At 42.5% G+C, this 21,537-nt stretch overlaps 1 protein-coding gene across 1 annotated transcript in view; it reads right to left on the bottom strand.

Moving 5' to 3' along the window:
• Positions 1-21,227, bottom strand: part of LOC145398916 (uncharacterized) — a 121,155-nt gene extending 99,928 nt beyond the window's left edge. The window contains exon 1 of the mRNA XM_080271645.1: positions 21,023-21,227. The gene's annotated coding sequence lies outside the window, so the exon portion shown is untranslated. The remainder of the gene's footprint in view (positions 1-21,022) is intronic.
• Positions 21,228-21,537: the final 310 nt, after the last annotated feature.

Genomic DNA, 21,537 nt, shown 5'->3' with positions numbered 1-21,537 from the left:
TAAACGAAAGGGGGTGGGGGGCGAGAGAAGAGATAGTAAAGAGAACAAGAGGCTGGGGACACAGGAGGAGAGTGTGGTAGGGGGTCTGCGAGGATGGGAAGGTGGGATTTGGTGGCGGGTGAGGTATTAGGAGAGGGGTGGGGGGAGAATGGGTGGAGGGGAGAGGGGGGGAGAATGGGTGGAGGGGAGAGGGGGGAAGAGAGGCGGAGGAGAGGTGTCGCGATCAGAGTGCAAGGGAAGGTGGTGAGAGGGAAAGGGAAATGAGGTAAAGAGGAGAAGGGAGGACCAGAAGAGAGAAGGGAACTAGGGAGGGAAGGGAAACTTGGGGAGATTAAAGTGTCCGAAGGATGTGATTTAGGGTGGAGAGAGAGAGAGAGAGAGAGAGAGAGAGAGAGAGAACAGAATAGCTGCTTGAGGAGTATGGTGGTACGAGCAAGAATGTGGTAAAGATAAAACGTGCAGAGAGAGATAACAGCAGGGTACGACAGAGTGAAGCGTGGTACATATAAGGGATCGTGGTTTAGAATTGTAGTGTACCTTGGGAATGGTGTTACATAGAAATACAGAGAATGGCGTATGTCTGTAGTGAGGCATGGTGCGGACAGACCACTTCATAGCCTGGTTGAGAGAGAGAGAGAGAGAGAGAGAGAGAGAGAGAGAGAGAGAGATATTAACTGGAACAAGTTAATTCTAGAGAGAGCAATTTAGGGAATAAGTTGGAGCGAGTGAGAGGGAGGGGGGAGAAAAAATGAAGCAAGTTGGAGAGAGAGAGAGAGAGAGAGAGAGAGAGAGAGAGAGAGAGAGAGAGAGAAAGTTGGTCAGGAGGGGTAATTAAAAAATGCCTGGTAAAAGTGAGCGAGGGAGCGAGAAATTAAAGAGAGTGTGAGAAGGTGAACGAGGAATTAAAAGAAAGAGAAGGAGTGAGCACGGGAGCGGAGAAATTAGAGAGAGTGAGCGAGGGCAAGCCTGAGTGAAAGACAAAAATTAAAGAGTAAGAAAATGTGACCGAGAAACAAAAGAACAAGGAGTGAGTGAGAAAAGAAAGAAATTTTAGTGTGGAAAAGAAAGAAATTTTAGTGTGGAAAAGAAAGAAATTAAAGAGAAAAGAAAAGAGAGTGAGCGAAGAATTAAAGAAAGCAAGATAGTGTGATGAGGACGGGGAATGAGTCAGGAAAAAACTCGACGAGGAAGTGAAGGAAGTGAGAAAGGGTTAACGAGAAATAAAAAGAACGGAAATTGTGTGGGAGGGAGAAGAAAAAGCAGAAGAGAGTGAGAAAAGCGAAGTGAGCAAGGGAACGGAGGAGGAATTAAAGACAGTGTGAGAAAGGGTGACCGAGGGGTAGAGATATGAAAGTAAGAAAGTAAACGGGACAGCAGATAAACTAAATAAAAGAGAGAGAGAGTGAGAGAGGAAGCGAACGAGCCGAAGTGAAATTAAGGAGAGGGTAAAAGAGAACGAGACAGCTGGGAAAATTAAACAGAATGTGAAACAGTGAACCAGAGACTGAAAAAAGTAAGAAAGTAAAGAGTAAGAAATAGTGAACGAGAAGCAATAAAGAAAATGTTAAAAACTGTGAACACTGAACTAAAACTTTGAGGGGATGAGAAGGGTGAACGAGAAACATCCAGAAAAATGGGTGAGAGGAAAAAAACGTGGACAAGGGAGCAGAGGAGAAATTAAAGAGGGAGTGAAAAAAGAGAGAGCGAGGGGAGGGGGTCGGAAACTCTCTCTCTCTCTCTCTCTCTCTCTCTCATCCTTCATGCCAGCGTTGTATGTAATTAACAGGGACGTCACTGTAGCTTAATATATTGTGTATTGGCTCCAGGGGGTAATCTGCTGGTGTTGCTGGTGTTTCGTGGTGCGGTGGTATAAACGTGGTAATGGGTATGGTGGTGTGGGATATCGGTGAGTGGCGCGGGAGTGAGTATGGTGTGGTGTGGTGTTTTTGGCTACATGGGGTAATCTGTAGTTCTTTCGGTATATTCTGGTGTGGTGGTATTTATTTAGTATTGGTTGTGTTAGAGTGGTTTAGTGGAATGGGTGTATTATGGGTGTAGTGTGATGGGAGTTGGTGTGAAGTGTTTTCGGGGTGTGATGTGTGGTGTGATATGGTGTGGTTTGGTTTCGTGTTGTGTGGTGTAATTTGATGTGATGTCGATGGTTTGTGGAATGTGTGGTGTGATGTGGTATTATTAGATCGAGGGTGTAATCTGCTGGTGTGATGTCATTCTGGTGTAACGGTATAAACTTGGTAATGGATGAGGTGTATGTGTTTTATGTGGTGAGGTATTTGATGTGTAGTGTGGTGTGAGAGTAGGAGTGGTGTACTGGTATACTGGTGTGATGGTATAAACTTGGTAATGGGTTTGGTGTACTGGTGTGGCGAGGCAAGTTTATGAGTAAGAAGCGGTGTGAGGTATGAAGTCATAAGGGGTGTGGTGGTGTTGTATTGGCACTTGGTGTGGTGTAGGTTGGTGAGATGAAAAGTGATATGGTGTGATATGGTATAGCGTGTAACTAGGGTATGGTGTAAATGTGATGTGGTGGGTGTGATGAAAGGAACTTGATAGTGGGTGTGGTGAGGTGTGATGTGAACTGTGCAGACTTTGGGAGTACTGGTGCGGTGTGGAGTGGTATAGTGTGGTGTGGTATGGCTTGTTGTACCGTGATGTAATGTAGTGCGGTGCGGTGGGGTGTGGGGTGCTGCGGTGCGGTGCGGTGTGTCATGGTGTGTTGTGTGGTGTGGCCTGGTGTAGTAGGCTGAGGTGTAGATGTACCAAAAGATGTCAGTATGATAAAGTGGTGTGGTGTGGTTCGGTACTGTGTGGTGTGGTGTGGTGAATATTACTAGAGCAGTGGGTACGGTGACGTGTGGTGGGAGTGAGTGGCAGATAGGGGATGCGGTGGAGAATGGTGCAATATGGAGATGAGAGAGAGAGAGAGAGAGAGAGAGAGAGAGAGAGAATTGTTTGTGTGTATGTGTGTGTGTGTGTACGGTTGTTAATGTGTGCGTTATTTAGTTGCATTGCCATGTGGTGTGGTGTGTGTTGTGTTATGGTGTTACCGTTTAGATTGGTGTGGTATGAGGTGTACTGTGGTGCTGTGGTAGGGTGTGGTGGTGTGGTGTAGAGTGGTATGGTATGGAGTAGGTCTGGCGGTGTGTTTTTTGGGCCTGTGTGCTGGAGAGTGATGGAGTATTACGTGGGGAGCATAATGAAAAAACGCGTGAGAGAGAGAGAGAGAGAGAGAGAGAGAGAGGGAGAGAGAGATGGTGTATGAGGAGGGGAAGGACGCAACTTTGGTATATATGAGTGTGTGGGCGAGAGATGGAGAGACAACGAGGGCTGTTGAGAGGAAGAGGAAGGGAAAAGAGAGAGAGAGAAAGAGAGGGGGGGGTAGAAGGTAAAAGAGGAAGACAGAGGGAGAGAGAGAGAGAAAGAGAGAGAGAGAGAGAGAGAGAGAGAGAGAGAGAGAGAGGAAAAGGAAAAATGAGAAAGGGAGAGTCAGTACAGCAAGAAATAATGAATGGACAGAGCACACGGCAGAGGGAATGAAGCAGAATAATACTGTAGTGGAATTAATGAGAGAGAGAGAGAGAGAGAGAGAGAGAGAGAGAGAGAGAGAGAGAGAGAGAGAGAACGCTGGTGTGCATAGATAACCAAGATAATGAGACGGTTTGATGTTGCATAACTGTGTTGTCTGTGCGCGTGCGTGCGTGTGTGTGTGTGTGTGTGTGTGTGTGTGTGTGTGTGTGTGTGTGTGTGTGAGAGAGAGAGAGAGAGAGAAAGAAAGAAAGAAGGCTCTCCCTCTCTATCACTAGCTCTCTCTATAATCATCTCGTAATCATGCCTTGGATAATGACGGTAAAAATTGCATTGTGACGAAATGAGCCGTGATTTCTCCTAGCTGGTAATTAGAGCGAAAATCATAGACAAAGGACTGGGGAAAATTAGCGGGACCTGGAGCGGTGGGGGTGGGAAAAAATGGAGAGGGAAAAATAACAGTTTCGAGGAATGGGATAAGGCTTCATTTCTTTATTCTTCGTCATTATCCTTAACTTTGTACAAGGTCTGGACGTGTCAAGTATTTTATTGCATCGAACAACAGAGTATTTTATTGAGCTGAGTAGAGCCCCACGCCAGAGCATTTTATTAAGTAGAACCCCACGCCTAAGCATTTAACTGGGCCGAGTAGAGCCCCGACATAGATAAGGAGGTTTTGTCTTGTGCTACTAGTTCGAGAAGTCTCTCCTAAGCTGCATGAAATCACAAGAAGGTAAATATTAAAGACTTCTTTGTAATGCCCTGAGAAGAAAATGTGTTCATTGTTGATTTGCCGTTTTGTTTATATATTAACCTCTTCTTGTATTTGGGTAGGGATGTGGCAGCCTTACTACTAAACACCTGAATGTAATTATCCTCATACCTCATGCTGCACGAGAAAGTATTTATCATGTATGTCTGGGAAATGTTCAGACTCCTTTAATATAAAACATATCTTTATTCATTATAAGCAAATCACCTCCGTCTTTGTTGTAGTCGTCGTCGTCATTGTCATTCGCATTATGTTTGATTTATTAGTATCATCATCAGTATAATCTTCATCGTCATAACCTTCCCACGTATAGCCATAACAAGAACAGAATTGAAATTATCGTCTTCATTCCCATCATTACCGCGTTTCCTATGTTCACGTGGTGTGGGTAGATCTCCGGCCCGGCCCTTTGATCTCCTACGGGGCGTGAAGCAAAGGAGAGACACATCCCACCTCTAACTCCATTCCCGTGTTGTGGGAACTACAGGGCTGCTTACATCACAGGTGCTGTGTGGTGGGGTAGTAGACCAGTATTCCTTCAGCACGGTGATGCCTTTGTAAAAATTTAATTTACTTGAATGACTCGCAGGTATACGTGGATCTTACTCACCTCACGTATAAAAGTAGGACTGTAGTAGGGTGATGATGATGGTGATGATGATGATGACTCATAAATCCTACTAACTGAAAGATAACCTGCCTCTATCCAGCAGTTAGAGTACAACATAAATTTTTTTTTTAATAATTTCCTCGTAGCCTCACAAATTCAGTTCTATTTTCTTTTAATACCAGCAGGAAAATACCACACTGAAATCATATATACCCCGGCATATGGTATAAAATTCTGGTGGCTGCATTACGGAAATATGATTATTTACACATGCATGGTGGCTATTAGCTCATTACAGGTTTTAAAAAATAGATGAGTCCCCTAGCTTTCGTGTGTGTGTTTATGTGTGTGTAGAGAGAGAGAGAGAGAGAGAGAGAGAGAGAGAGAGAGAGAGAGTAAAAAGAACAAGGGTTAATACTCAAAATTCATGCAGAATATAATGCTTCCTATGTTTATGCTATGCTATGCTGTGTTTATGTGCGGGGGTAAACATAGCGGGTAATGACAAGACCAGATGACCCCGTGTTAGCGAGGGTTTAGGCTTCGTTAGGGAGGTGGTAAAACTTGATGCATCCCAGTTACCCCACCTCACGTCACGTCATGTCTAGGGGTAGGCTGTTGTCATGTCTCTCGTTACCGTGTGTCACTTCAGGGGTTAAAAGTTGTCATGTCGGGTTAAGTTTCTGTTGTTATTGGCCGTTCATGTCGTTTTTACCTCCTAGCGTTATGTTAGGTCATTTGAGGCTTTATTTGTCACGTCACTTGTTAATTTTGCTTGTTATGTTGCTTCATGGGGTGTTTCAGCAGTCATCCCCCACGCCAAGTCATGTCAGGGGTGCTTCTCGTCATGTCATAGGTTACCAGCTCACTTCAGGGGGTAAAGATTAATTTATCTTGGTTACACTTCAAGCCGTCTTGTCAGCTGGTTCTTCTCGTGTTATGTGTCTAGCCGTCGTGTCACTTCAGAGGGTAATGGCTGATGTCTCAAGTTACCTCCACGTGTTGTCGTATTGGGTGATGTTTATCTCATGGGGTAGTTTATTTTCGTTTCACTCCAGGATAAAAACTGATATATATCCTGCAGTTACTCATTGCACTTGTCATATCGAGCCGTAAAAGCCTTGCGTTGTGTCATGTCAGTGCTTCTCGGGTCACCTCAGTCTCTTCATGTGAGTTGACAACCACGGGTTTCCGTTTCATCTACTCGTGCCGGGTAGTTCTTCATGTCATCTTGCTGCTCCCCATGTCAGTTCAGTCATCCCACGTCACTTCAGTTCTCTCATCTCAGTTTACACTCCTCACCAGAGTCCCCCTTTATCACATATCACTCATCACCATTGCACCTCTGTGTTCACCGAGTCAGTACAAACCACCTATCATTTCAGAACTAAAGACCATTCTTCTCATGTAACGTAACGTTCAACGTATCACCTGTCTCTCTACCGATACTGCACTACACTGTCATCTCATCTTGCAGTGTTATGTCACTCCAGTACTCACTTACAAGATCGAAGAATAATCCTTTCGCGTCATTTAACTTACCTCACGTCACTTTACGGCCTCTCCTCTCATTTGCCATATAACTCCTTTTCTGTCATGTCACTCAAGTCACATAGCAAAAAAAATCTGTCACATTATTTCCCTTAAGTCACAATTGTCCCTGGTCACTGCGTCTCACTGTCGTGCTTCTCGCCACCCAGGGCCGTGCGCAGGATTTTTGAAAGGGAGGAAGGTTAAAAAAAATATTTTTTCATAACATAGTTTATTCACTTTATTTCATTCATTTCTCCATTCATTCATGATCTAATCCTGTGCCCCATGAAGAACGTAGGTGCCCGGGGCAAGGCAAGTAGGTCTTGACATTCAAGATGAGGGTGATCATCCTCGCTCATCTCTGAGTGGCATTACGTGAGCAGTAAACCCCAACCACCCCTTGGATGTAAACCTGCACAAGCTCAATCCGATTGGAGCGCTTACTTACCCACTAAATGAAGGAACACAATACAGTAAACTTAGCTACTGTAACTGACTAAAGTACTGACGGGGTACAAACTCAGGGTAATTTACATACTGAACTCTTCAGAACCTTGGAATTGAAACAGAAAATTCCGTCGTTTACTTGACATCTTTCACTAAAAAACACAGGAAAAACAAGAGGAAACTCGTCGTCACTCGCTGATTTCTGATCGTAAACTAACTCACTCAGCACAGAGGTACAGTACTGTGTATATACCATTATCAGACAGTCTAGAAATTTTCACTGCGTTCTACAAACTTCCATTTTTTTTAGTAGCCCTCCATTTATTCTCTTCGATAACAAAACATTCAAGGACCCTCGTGAAACTTCATAATTCGTTCTTTCTTATATTTTGTAGATCTGTTTAACTCTTTATCTATTATTTTTCAATCGTAATATTCTGAACAGGATTTAATTAATTTAATGAGTTGCCTTTTTAGTAATATTTTCATTCAAAATTTTCATTCTTTCCAAATGGGGGGATTTAAACCCCAAACCTCCCCCCCCCCCTCCGTGTGCACGGTCTTGTCGTCACCTCACACCACTGTCATGTCATCTCACCTCCTCATGTCACCCCACCACCCTTTGGCCACGGACAGGTGTGAGAGAGCTACACAGGCACTCACTACACTAATTAAACTCTCTCTCTCTCACACACACACACACACACACACACACACACACACACACACACACACACACACACACACACACACACACACACACACACACACACACACACACACACACACACACACACACACACACACACACACACACACACACACACACAGACAAAGGTCAGCGGTAAGTGCCTTATCCCATCACCCCCTGCCAGGAGAGAACGTCGCAGTTGCAAGATACTGTTGCAATTCTGGCTAAGAAAGTCAAAGGTTAAGGTCATTGGCGGCTAGGGTTACTGTGTGTGTGTGTGTGTGTGTGTGTGTGTGTGTGTGTGTGTGTGTGTGTGTGTGTGTGTCCTTCCTACCTCTCTTCCTCTATCTTTCACGCCATCGTTTAAGCCATGAAATTAAGAGAGGTAAATGGCCAGCGATTAGCAGTTGTTTTTGTTGTTGTCAGAGGTGAATACTGAGGTGGCTGAGCTGATGGTGGAGATGGTATGTAGTGGTGATAGTGATAGGGATAATAGCAGTGGTGATGATGGCGATGGTGGTGAAGATAAAGGTAGTGGTACTGGAAATAGTGATGGTGGTGATAGTCGTGGTGGTTGTGTTGACGTTGCTGTTTGTAGTTAGTTGGGATAGTGATGGGGGGAATAGCAATGATGATGATGATGATGGCGGTGAAGATAATGAAGGTAGTGGTGGTGATAAAAGTGATGACAGTGATAGAGGTGATGATTTTCTTGGTAATTTTTGTGATGGTGATATTTGTTGCTGGTGATTGTGGTGGGGGTACTAGTAGCGTTGGTGATGGTGGTGGTAGTGAGTGTGAAGTTGGTGGTAATGGTGGGGGTAATGTTAATGATGATGAAAGTTGTAATGTCATTGGTGATGATAGTATTGGTGTTATTATAGTGGTGGTGATGATTTTGGTGGTGATAATATGGATGGTAATGTTACTGGTGATGATGATGGTAATGATAATGGTGACGGTAGTGATTGAGCGATGGTAATGACAAGTGATGGTGATGATAACAACAGTGGAGAGAGAGAGAGAGAGAGAGAGAGAGAGAGAGAGAGAGAGAGAGAGAGAGAGCGAGCTGCTGCTGGTGGTGATGCTAATAGTAATAGTAATAATAGTGGCAGTGATAATCGGACTCACATAAAAAAACTCAGGCCTTCCATTCATCCTAGCCGAGTGCAACCACATGTGCCCAGTATCCGGGTCGGTGTGATGTTCTAGATTTCCACGTAGCACTTCCGTTCAGATACCCCGTGGCGACCTTGTCATGGGATCTGAACTGACACAAAGCGATATGATTTACACTACAAGGGGGTGTTGGTGGGGTGTAGGGTTGAGGGGAGAGAGAGAGAGAGGAAAGTGGAAGGGAAAAGGAGAGGAAGGGAGGAGAGAGGTTAGTGGGCAATGAGAGGGAGAGGAAGGGAAAGGGAGATGGAGGGAAAAGGAGAGAGATGGAGGGAGGGAGGAGAGTGTTTAGTGTAGTGTAGGGATAAACATGATTGGAGTGAAATTACGAGAGGAGGGGTATACAGAGAGGAAAGGGCTTTGTAGGAGAATACAGTTGAGTACATTGGAAAACAAGAGTAGTGTAATTGGTCCATTCGAAGGTGTTTTTTATAAGGTTAACTACAGGACTAAGAAACTGTTATCTGAGTCCATTTCAAGGATACCAAAGAAGGAAGAATTTACCTCTGACCAAATCTGACAGGCAAAAAAAAAAAATAAATAAATAAATAAAAAAAAGATAGAACAAAAAGAGAGGTTGGGTAGAGGGATGGGGGACTGTAGAGAGAGAGAGAGAGAGAGAGAGAGAGAGAGAGAGAGAGAAGTGGAACAAGTTTAGAAAGGAAATTGAGAGGAACGGTAATTACAGGAAGAAAGAAGGAGCGAAGGTAGAGAGAGAATGATGAAAAAGGTAGAGAGAAGCAAACAGGAAGAGGCAAGGAGAAGAGGGAGGAAAGGTTGGTAGCAGAGGAAAGGGGGAATGACAAGGGGAAGAGAGTGAGGAGAGGTAAAAATGAGAGGGAAGGGGAGAGGAGTGAAGCTATGAAACGCGAAAGAGGAGAGGAAGAAGTGGAGGAGGAGGGGGAGCAAGAGGAAGGGAAGTGAGTGAGACTCGAAAATAGAAGAGAAAAAGGAGAAGGAGGAGAGGGGAGGGGAAATATAAAGTGAGAAATACAGGAGAGGAAGGAGAGAGCAAGGGAGAGAGGATATGAGGACGTGGAGAGAGGGCGCAGGAGAGAAGTTAAAGGAGAGTGAGCGATTGCGTAAAGGAGAGAGAGAGAGAGAGAGAGAGAGAGAGAGAGAGAGAGAGAGAGAGGTTTTATCCAGTGAAGAAGTGATATTGATACCAGGAAAAGTATTTAGGGAAGATAATACTTCGGTTAAAGTAAATTAGGAAAGAAGCTTGGTTAATGAGAATGAATGTTTAGATTAAAAGTTTGACTATTGAGGAATGATGCAAATCTAAAATGTATATATTTAAAAGAACAAATACCTAGGAAAAACGAATACTTATTTGCGAATATTCAGGACTGATGAATGGGGAAAATAATGGGTAATGATAAATATAACAACCAGCCCAATATTACCCCTTGGTTTGGATAGAAAATAATAGGAAAGGTAAGAATAAGTAGAGAGGAAGAGAGGCAGGGAAAGATAGGGAAGGAAAGAGGGAAGGTAGGGAAGGGTATGGGAGGGAGGTAGGAAAAGATAGGCAAGGGAGGAGGGAAGGTTAAGCTGGGTATGGGAGGGAAGGGGAGGATGGAGAGAGGAAATGATGGGAGTAGGGATTGGAGAAAAGCCTAGGTAATGAGAGGAAAGAGAAGAGGGAGTAAAGGCTTAGCGTGAAGGGGAGAGAGTTTGGGGGAGAGAGGGCGCTAATTTTAAGTAGGACATAGAAAAGGGATGGCTAAATGAGGGATTAGGCGAGTGAGGGAGGGGAATAGTGTGTGTGTGTGTGTGTGTGTGTGTGTGTGTGTGTGTGAGAGAGAGAGAGAGAGAGAGAGAGAGAGAATTTATCATATCCTTGCTCCATACTCTCTACACTGTTTTGTCTTCCTGTCTTCCTTCCCTCTTAATTCCAGCTCAGACCCCTCCTTCCGTCTCCCACCCTCCCTTCTCTTCCTCCAATCACGCGCCAGATGTTAAACGGCCATTGACGCGATTGGCCGTCGTACCTAATCAGAACCAATCAATGGCTATCAGACCCCATAAGCCTGGAGATGCGCGTAATTGGGCCATTTGGCCTCGGTATACGCGCCTCACCACATACGCGGGCCGGGGTGAGTTACTGGAGAGAGAGAGAGGGGGGGGGGAGTACAGGAAAAAGACTGAGAGGACGAAAATTGAATAGAGAGGAAAGGAGAGGGCTAGAAAGAGAGAGAAAGAGGAGAGGAAAGGAAAGGTGAGCGGAGAGAGGAAAGGAGACGAAGAGGGAAGGACAGGATAAGGGTGGGACAGAAAGATTATAGTAAGGAGAAGGAGGAAGGTGAAAAAGAAAGGGGTTTGGTAGCATGGATCACAAGAAAAGATTGAATGGGACTGGAATAAAAGAATATTTGGAGTTAAATCAGTCACCAAAAATAGCTTGGAGAAAAAGGCTAGAGTAAAAGGAGAATGGGATAAAATAGGATGAAATAATAGTATGAGGAAAGAGGGTAAAAGAAATGATTAAATTGAATAAAAGAGGTCACCCGTATGAAATTGAGAAAAAGACGAGAATAAGGAGGGAATGTGAAAAGAACCAGAAAAAACAGACTGGAGAAAGGGGCTAGAAAATAGGAAATGGGATGAAAATAAGTCAAGAATGGGTTGAAGAAAAAAGAAGTTGGAATAAAGGAGAGAAGGGATGAAGGTGGACGAGAATAATAATGGAAAAAAAACACTCAGAAAAAAACATTGTGAAGAAAGAGGGTAGAAGAAAAGAATAAATGAGGAAAATTGATCAGAGGAATTGATTGAAGAAAAGGGCTGAAGTAAGGAATTGTGAAACGGATATATAAGGAACTGCGAGACGGAGACAAGAATTTGGAAGGCTTGATCGACGAGTGAATGGGTTTTATGGCCCATTTCACAGGGTACTCTGGTGACAGTTTTCCCTTTCTTTTATATCTTTTCCTTTTTCCTGCCTCTGGACTTTTTGCAACCCGATTGTGACGGTGGCAGTAGGGTTAGGATGTGATGATGATGATGATGGTTATGGTGGTGATGCTAATGCGATGATGAGAATGATGATGGTGATGATGATTTTGATGATGTTGATGATAGTAGATGATGATGATGGCAGGAGAAAATGATGATGATGGTGGTGGTGGTGGTGGTGGTGATGATAATGCGATGATGAGAGCGATGATGGTGATGATGATGATAGTTGTGGTGGTGGTGGTGATAGTAGATGATGATGATGATGATGGCAGGGGAGACTGACGTAAAGGGGAACTGAATGATGCTGGGAGTAAAGGAATGTCAGGATGAGAGAGGTAGAGGGAGAGGGACAGATAAGAGAGAACAGGAGCGTGGCAGTGAAAGGAGAAGGACGAGAATGGAAGAGGAAGGAGTGTGAGATGGAAAGAGAGAGGAGCGAGAGAGGGAGTGGAAAAAGGAATCGGGATGGAATTAGAGAGAGACAGAGAGAGAGAGAGAGAGAATAGCGGTGTGGAATAAAATGAATCGTGAGAAATAGTGAGGCGAAATAAAAGTTGTTGACATGAATTAAGGGACGAGGGTGACAGAGGAGAGGGAGAGGGAGTGAAGTACCAGTGCTAGGACATGAACAGAAATACTCTCTCTCTCTCTCTCAAATCAGTATACATGGTGTGTGTGTGTGGGGGGGGGCAGACATGGGGTATGAGGTTGGGAAACTAACATGAGGTATATTCATTGGTTATGTGACATGAATCTCATAGATGGCGGGTATTGAACTGATGAATAAATGAACTGAACTTGAAGTAACAAAGAGCACTATAGTGGTGTATTTAAATGAAAAGAAAATAACTGTGTGGTGCGACGACAGAGACATTGTATAGGTGATATGAGAAGACTGAGGTTAATTAAAGGTGATGTTGAGAGCATTAAAATTACATGCCAAGTATTTGTGACGAAGCAGGACAAAGAGGTTACGGAACTGAGCTGAAACGAAGATCCCAAAAATGTTGTGAGGTAAAAGTTGAAAAGTGACTGAAGTGAGGTAAGGTAAAGGTTAGGAGGGAGTTATTAATATTTCTTCAGACTCTTATGCTCCCTTTCATGTAAATAAAACCCGTATGACGTCAGCTGGAAAAGAACACTAGAGTTATCCTGAGTCTGAGAGGGTTATGGCGCTTGTATCAACACACTCGGGCTCTTTCACTCACAGTTGAATGAAATCGTCTTGCGTCAACTGGAATAGAATACTAGAGTTGTACCCACCAGTAAAGAGTTAATTAGGTGTGTAATTACATGTGAAGCGAGATGCACAAATGAAGTGACAAATTCGAGCTAAAATTGATCATGAAAGATGTGAAATAAGGTAAAAGTGCCATGAGAAGTAGTAAAGTGACAGCCGATATATAAGTGGTAAGATGTAAGTATATTTAAGCGATAAGGTGTAACTAGAAGGGCGTTCAGTAGCGTACGTACCTCAATCTCACCGTCTTGAGTGAGTTGGTATTTGCTTTGAATTACTACTGTACCCTTTGATGTACTCTCACCTGATCACATCCGCCTTGGTTAAGTGGATCCTCCTTACAAAATTGCATCAGTATCCCCCCATTAGTTTTCCGTATTGAGACAGGCGTACAGACAGACAGACAGATGGATAGACGGGCAAGCAGACAGACAGAGGGGAAAATGTTATTCAATCAGATTTCAGTACTTACTCCCCTGGGTTATTTGAGCACACAAGCTTTCATCATGATCCTCCAACTATTCTGTCTGTCTGTCTGTCTCTGTGTCTGTCTGTCTGTCTGTCTGTCTGTCTGTCTCTCTCTCTCTCTCTCTCTCTCTCTCTGCTGACATCCGGTAAATGGTCAGGATGATAAAAGATTCTTTGACGTACTCTGCACAGAAGCTAATCGTTATTTTATTCCTGGATTAACTGGATCGTCCTTACAGATTTTCATCATGGTCTTCCCACTATTATTTTGTGTCTGATAAATAAACAGGAGAAAGAAGGACGGACGGAGAGAGAAGAGTAACAAGAGAAATAAGTTTGCGCATACCTAGACCAAAATTTAGTCATGTTCTTGGGTTAATATGAACATCCCAGCACATTTTCAAGATCTTCCCGTCATCTATTTTTTTTTTCTTGCATGGAAAAGTTAAAAGAGAAATAGATGGTGTGAAAAGAGGTAAAAACATTGGCATACTTCATTAACTGTTTTATCACTTCGTCCTTGTTTGGGCGGGGAAAGCCATGGAAGTTTTCATAATTATCATCCCATCAGTTTTTCTGTGATCTAGTGGGCAGACAGAAACAGACAGACAGACAGAACACACACACACACACACACACACACACACACACACACACACACACACACACACACACACACACACACACACACACACACACACACACACACACACACACACACACACACACACACACACACACACACAGAAACTGACTAATGGTACATTCTCCAAAATTTAATAACTTTATCGTTGGATCATTTAAAACATTCCTCAAAAACTTTCATCGTAATACTGTCATTGGTCTTCCAGTAATCCAGTTAAAAAGCAGGCAGACTGACAGGCGGATAGAAAGACAGACAGACAGGCGGACACACAGACAGACAGACGGGTGAAAGCCTAAATTCTGTCAGGCGTCTTTGTGGGAGGTAATTTAATGGAGACAAAACTGACATGAGGTAGAAGTGGTTTGAGGAAAATAAAGTGTTCGTGTAATTATAGACGATCTGAGAAAACTGCTGGTAAGGTTAAAGCTGAGTTATTCAAGTGACATGACTGATACTAAAGAGAAGTGACTGATGAAATGAAGCCGAGACATGCAGTGTATTAAGGCAGCGGAAATGATGTTGCGAGAAGTGACGATGAGTATATTAAGGAAAAAGATGACATGGGGGAAAAACTAAGATGGAAGATGGAAATAGGAACTCTGAAATTCGATAGAAAGGAAACGAGAAAGTAAAACTGATATATAAAGACTAAATAAGAGATATGAGGGGAGATGATGATGACATGTGAGATATTAGACGTGAAAAAGAGATAAGCAGAGAAAAGTGACTTGAGATAAAAGTGATACAGAACGAATGAATTTACAGATAGAGATTTTTAGAAGTATATTTGAAGCAGTGGTAAGTTTTTTTGGCTGGGGAAATCTTATCACGCAAAAGGGCTAATCAAAGTGTGTGAGAAAAGAAAGAAACGAAGTCAAAAACAACGGAGGTAAGGCAGAAATAGCATTAAAAAAAAAAAAAGAACGAGATGAAGGTGACGTGAGGGAATTTAAGTGAAATAAAAGTGGCAAGAGAGTGAGAGAGAGGGGGGAGGGTTGGCTGGGGGTGTGGGGAGGGTGGTTTGAAAAAGCTGAAGGTGAGGGGTCAGGTGAGGCAGTGTTAGCCATTTAGTCACATTAGCCCTTCTCCTGTCGCCTGCCTGGGTCCTCATTATTTTATCTCTCTATGACTGACTTTTTTGTGGTGCTGTGGTATAGTGCTCTTTTCTCTTATTTAACACCCACGCTTACGAAGTGAGAGCGGGTCTTATGTTTTACACGACATGTGTGTGTCGGTCTTGCTGTTTGTCTTTCTGTTAGAATGTGTGTTTGTGCAAAAAAAAAAAAAAAAATCAGAGCAGTTTTCATTCGATTTTAATTAGATTTGGACGATATGTTGACGGTTAGCAATGCAATTCCGTTTTATTTTTTTAGAACAGTAAGTCAGAGGTCAAGATCACAGGACTAGGTCAGCTTAAACATTAAAAAAAATCTGATTAGGCTAAATGTAAGGGAAGGGTGGAGAGTAAGGCAAGAGCGAAGTGTGGGAGTAATAAGCAGTCAAAGGTGAAGGTCATTGGGCAGGGTCAAAGTTCAACCAGTGTATCTGTGTGTGAACAAAACTAGATCTTTTTTTCTTTTTTGAACCAGACTTTGGGCAAGTACTGAGCATCGTCCAGGGGGTTGATGCGTTGTTTTTGAGAATAGGTCAAAGGTCAGGATCACATGGCAAGATTACCTTAAACAGGTTTTGTTCGATTTAGACCAAGTTTTGTGTAAGGCTTCACGGTAAGACAAGAATAAAGGAAATAGAATTGGAGTGCAATCAGTCAAATATCAGTCAAGGAAAGGTCAAAGGTCAAGGTCACAGGACAAGGCCAACTCACTTTTTATCTGATTTAGGCCAGACTTAAAAGACGAATTAGTGGATAGGCAAGGATGAAGACATTCTATTTCGAAAGCAATCGGTCAAAGCTTAAAGTCACAAGGGAAAGCCAGATGTTGACTGGCGCGGGTGTTGACCTCTCTCAGTTCTTTTTTTTTTTAAGTATTTTTTGCACAAGTGGAATTAGTCACACCAGTCTTTGAACTCTCTCTCTCTCTCTCTCTCTCTCTCTCTCTCTCTCTCTCTCTCTCGTAACTTAGATGCTCTTTGTCCATCAGTACTAATTATAGCTGGTTTCTCCTCACCTGACGGAAATGGTCTAGTCTCACATATTGAATACCGACCTTTAATTATAAGGAAGGAATAACTCTGCTTGGTTATTAATCAAATTTACCCTGAAAATTAGCCGATTTTTTACTATTCATTCTATCACCATCCAGGGACCTCGTTATTTTACTTTATTTCATTATTTTTTGCCTTATTATTTTTGGGGGAGTGTCCTTTTATTTGATTTATGTTTAATTCTAAAATAGTTACTTTGGATGTTAAAGTGTATGCCGCCATTATATGGAGGGGAGATAGGAAACAGAAGACTTAGCAGATTAATAGGAATGTCAATATTTGATTTAGTGTAGCTAGAATTCTCCATCTGTGTGTGTGTGTGTGAGAGAGAGAGAGAGAGAGAGAGAGAGAGAGAGAGAGAGAGAGAGAGAGAGAGAGAGTGAACTTAAATTGGTTAATGTCTAGGACTTTATTAGATCAGAGTCGTAATCAATTGGTAACATACAAAAACCATTAGACAAGTGGAATTTGGAAAACTCTGTAAAGCAAACCCCACATCAGAGTCTAACATGTCTCTTTCTCTTGATCTCTCTGAAGACTGCCAGTAAAATAGTGTACAGAATATACACGTGAAGATACCCCTAGAGTCTTACCAATAAATCTTACTAAACGCAAACAAAGCAACTGAAGGGGGTTAAGAAGCTCGGTAATACTGGTAATATCACTAATGGTTTCACACACACACACACACACACACACACACACACACACACACACACACACACACACACACACACGAAAAACACTACGCATCCCACAAACAGAGCTCTAATCCACTCTTTAAATCGCAAGACAAACTAACCAAACAAACCATAGCTACAATGGGCTCGCTAACAACACCACCAAGCTTACAACAACATCCACTAAGCACAAAACAAAGCCACTAACAAACGCAGGGCAGAAACTAACTAGAGCGGGTCTGGAGAGAGTTAGATGCAAGCTGGGAATAATATTAATGTAAATACCTGGTCTGTACTTACGACTTGGCTGGGCTGTGCAATGGTGGTTGGGAAGGCGGGAAAATTACATTGAAATAATAGGGAAGAATTGGAGGTGTATGTGTTGGGGAATGTTGGTGAGTACTGGCATTGGTAATGGGTAATGCTTGAGAGAGAGAGAGAGAGAGAGAGAGAGAGAGAGAGAGAGAGAGAGAGAGAGAGAGAGAGAGACGTATAACCAGACAATCAAACAGTTAAGCAGAGAAAAAGGAAAGGCTAGCAAATAATGATAAAGAGAGAGAGAGAAAAGAGCAAATGTAAAAAGTTAGTTTACAGCCAAAGAAACAGGGAACAAATACGAAAAAGTATGATGAAATGAAGACTGAAAAATGTACTGAAAAAATTACAGATGACCTAATTAAGAATGCGTCTATATCAAAAGTGAGTGAGAAAGGCAATAAGGGCATAGAATAAAAAGCCAAATAATTTCAGGTACGAATGAAAAAGATATACAGAGTTAACGAAAAGAGAGTATAAAGTCACAAAACGAAGAGACGATAATGAATGAAAAAGTTAGATTCGAGGGAAAAAAGTCATGTCATTCAGAAGGGAAAATTGAAAAATGTAATGGATAAGAGAATGTATTAATAGGCAAAAAATGTGTACTTCTGAATAATCAGTCATATGTAATAGAAATTGGAAGGCAAGAGCATCCCCACCTGCATCCTCATTTTGTCACATATTCCCCAAAATTGGCAGGCTAGCACAGAAATAATCTCCCAATCCCCACATGCAAAGGTCTTCTATATAAAGGATTAAATCAACCTGACAATTCCCCTAATAAACATCTTCAATCCTCACCTGCATCCCCATTTTATCACGAAGTATTCCCCAAACTGACAGGCTAGCACAGTCTCCCAATCCCCACTGGCTTAAGCCTTGCTGCGGAGTGAAAGAGGCTTAATTACAGATGTTAAATCCGTCAAGCCAGCCAGAAAACGCTCCTGAACCACACTCCAGTACTGCCTCATCCCAGACCTGTGCTGTGTGTGTGTGTGTGTGTGTGTGTGTGTGTGTGTGTGTGTGTGTGTGTGTACTAACCATTACTCTGATTAGCTTTTCAGTCTCATCGTCAACTCTCTCTCTCTCTCTCTCTCTCTCTCTCTCACCCCTAATACACTGCAGCCCCACAAAATCAGCGCGGCCAAACAGACTTAAAGCATTTCAACGCAAGAATTTAAGTCGGATTCCCTTCCACGCCGCGTTGGTTTCGCATAATCCAGTCGACAGTTCAAAACATACTCTTTTTTTCCCCCCCGATGAAAGAGAGAGAGAGAGAGAGAGAGAGAGAGAGAGAGAGAGAGAGAGAACAAAGAACACAGAGAAAAGGTAAGATAGAGATGGCTAATTACCCTTTCTCTAACATTATCACAGCAGTACCGTAATTTCTTTTTCCGGGGGGCTTTTGTTACTTCTGTTTTATTTACACAGTGTCCTGACGATTTTATGTAGCTAAGGAAGTCGTAGTAGGAGCTTTAGAGAAAGCTTTATATAACACTGAAAAATCATGTGGAAATAATAATGATAATAATCATAATAATAATAATAATGATGATGATGATGATGATATTAATAATAATAATAATAACAATAATGATGATGATAACTTTGCCTCACTGTACTAAAGAATATTACTCCTTTAATACGAAAAATCTCCCGAAAGCTGAATAAAATCGTCTGCCAGTATTGAGAGGAAAAAACAACCCCCTGATTTCTGTGACGTAATTTTTTTTTCCTTTATTCTTGCTCTCTCCAGGTGCATTAATCAAGCCGGGGAAGGACCTGTAGCCGTGAAGGGGTTACTGAAATATATATATAACCCGACTAGTGCCAAAACTCCCCATTAATCTGAATAACATTGTCTGGAAGAAGGCAGTGAGTAAAATATAATACGTCGCGTGGGTCCAGCTGCTTACGAGAAGACGTTACCCATTCATAAAATCTTGAGTCTATTCTCGTCGGTTAAGGAAGCTCCCAAACATCTCTTCCTTATCGATTTATTTTGGATATAGATGGTTAATATCCTTCTGTACGTTATGTGTGCAGAGTATGGCGATATTAGAATTCATGTAACACAGAATAGGACAGAATGGTGAAATAAATTGCCCAGGAGAAGGTGTTAGGGAGCTTCCTCAATTGACGAGAATTATGGAACTTAGTATGTAATGAAAAAATGATACAGGTTTACGTGTCGACTTCTTCATTTGCCTCAGAAATAGTCATGCAGAGTGTAAGTCTAGCCCTTTCTTTCCACATTTAACTTTCAACAATACCTCAGCTTGTCCTGGAAACGCGTCCTGGGTCCCACAATGCGTGAGGGGAGGGTGTAAACATGTGCTGAAGGGACGGGGAGGGGGCGGTCCTAAGGGGGGCATTTGCAGGTGTTACTGAGCTGGGTTTAAAGATGCAGGTGTTTTCATGGACGCCTTTGAGAGGGAGGTGGCGGAAAGAGGGTGTGGGTGTGTGAGATGTGTGGCTGTGGAATGTTTGTCTGGAGTGAGGTGTGGAAGTGTGAGGGGCGGGATGTGTTTGGAAAAGTTGATCGGGTTAAGGTGTGTGTGTGTGTTGGGGGGGTGTTCTAGAGGTGAGAGGATAGGTGTAGAATATATAAGTGAGTTTATGAGGCGAGAGAAGTGTGTGTGAGGGGACGCTGATGTGAATTAGTTTAAGAAAGTGTGTTGCGAAATGAAGAGGATATGATTGGGATGAGAGGAGTGTGGGTGACTTAACAGAAGAGTGTGTGTGTGTGTGTGTGAGAGAGAGAGAGAGAGAGAGAGAGAGAAGAAAATAATTGTAGGGTGAGACAAGTATGGATGAAGTGAGAAAGTGTGTGTGAGGTGGTTGAAATCCATGAGAGGTGCAGTACAGTAAGTGTGAATGTGAGGGGAATGTAGTGTGTATGAAGCAACAGAAGTGTGAAGGAGGTGAGAGCACTGTGGGTGAGGTGAAGGAAGCGAGAGTGACGTGAATGAAGTGTGAATAAAGTTGGAGGTGAGTGTGTGTGAAATCAAAGAAGTGTGAGTGATATGGGCAGGAGGATGGTGCAAAAGAGTGTGGGAGAAGCGAAAGGAATGCGGAAGACGAGTGAGATAAAACGAGCGGAAAAAAAGAATGGCGGCATGAGAGAGAGAGAGAGAGAGAGAGAGAGAGAGAGAGAGAGAGAGAGAGAGAGAGAGAGACTGTATTATGCAAGCCTTAAGTAACAAGAAAACTATACCAAGAGCTCTAGGAATCATAACAACAAATATATAATACTCTAAAAAGTAATCATATCGATGAATGTGCACGAATCTAATAATCACGTAGAGCAATTAAACTTACGGTATAACAGACAGACACAAAGCATAGCAGTCAACAAAATAGCGGTGTAGACGACTTACATACCAATAGCAATGCATAGTGGAACCAGAATCTAGTGAAATATATGAAGACCAAATATACTAGTCTAATTAAAGTACTGTACTTAAGATGAAGCGTGTGTACTAATTAAAAACAAGCAGTAGAGCAAAATTCCAGGGAAATTGTGCATAGTAGTACTTCTTTGGACGAGTTTGTGGTAATATAGAAATAAAATAGAACAAGATCAAGGGGACAATGTGCATAGTCGTGTACTTTTATAAAACGATTATGTATTATTAGTATAAAAAACGTGCAAAGAAAAGCAAGGCAGAAAAAATACACTACGGTCCTCTTGCTCGTGGATGCAGAGAGAGTAAAAAGTGCAAAGGACGAGGACATTAGGAAGGGTGATAAAAATTAGCTTAAACTGACCTCTTGCGAGTCATCCACAGCTGCTGGTCTCTCTCTCTCTCTTGTTCCCCTCCTCTTGTTCCTCTCCTCCTCTTCCCCTCTTCACTTCTCCCCTCACTAGACTGCTGCAGGCGTCGTTACCATCATCTTCCTCCCCTCATCTTTCCCCACGTCGTTGGCAATTCCGAGTCCTCTAGGTCATGGTTGAAGCCTCCACACTTAACAACAACAGCGGTGGTCGTAAAAAATAAAGGTCGCTAAAGGCTAATAATTTAATTGGTAAAAATTAAACAGTCTATTTTAAAAGGTCATCCGATTTACTCTCCACTTAATTCACTCACCACACTTTAGATACCGGTGTATGAATTTCTAGCACATCTGTCACTCGGAAATAAAAAATAAAAAAGTAAAATGGTTTTTTCTCTCAAAAGTGGACTGATAAGGGAGACAGCGCACGTTATTTGAGGCGAAAAAAAAAAAAATCTCAAAGGATGACTTTTTTTCCTCCGGGGACGTGGTCTATTTATCTCGTCCGA

This window comes from Coenobita brevimanus, chromosome 47, assembly GCF_032717465.1.
Source record: "Coenobita brevimanus isolate Jiangsu-jjx chromosome 47, ASM3271746v2, whole genome shotgun sequence".
Taxonomy (NCBI): Eukaryota; Metazoa; Arthropoda; class Malacostraca; order Decapoda; family Coenobitidae; genus Coenobita; species Coenobita brevimanus.
This window is presented reverse-complemented; position numbering and strand designations above follow the sequence as displayed.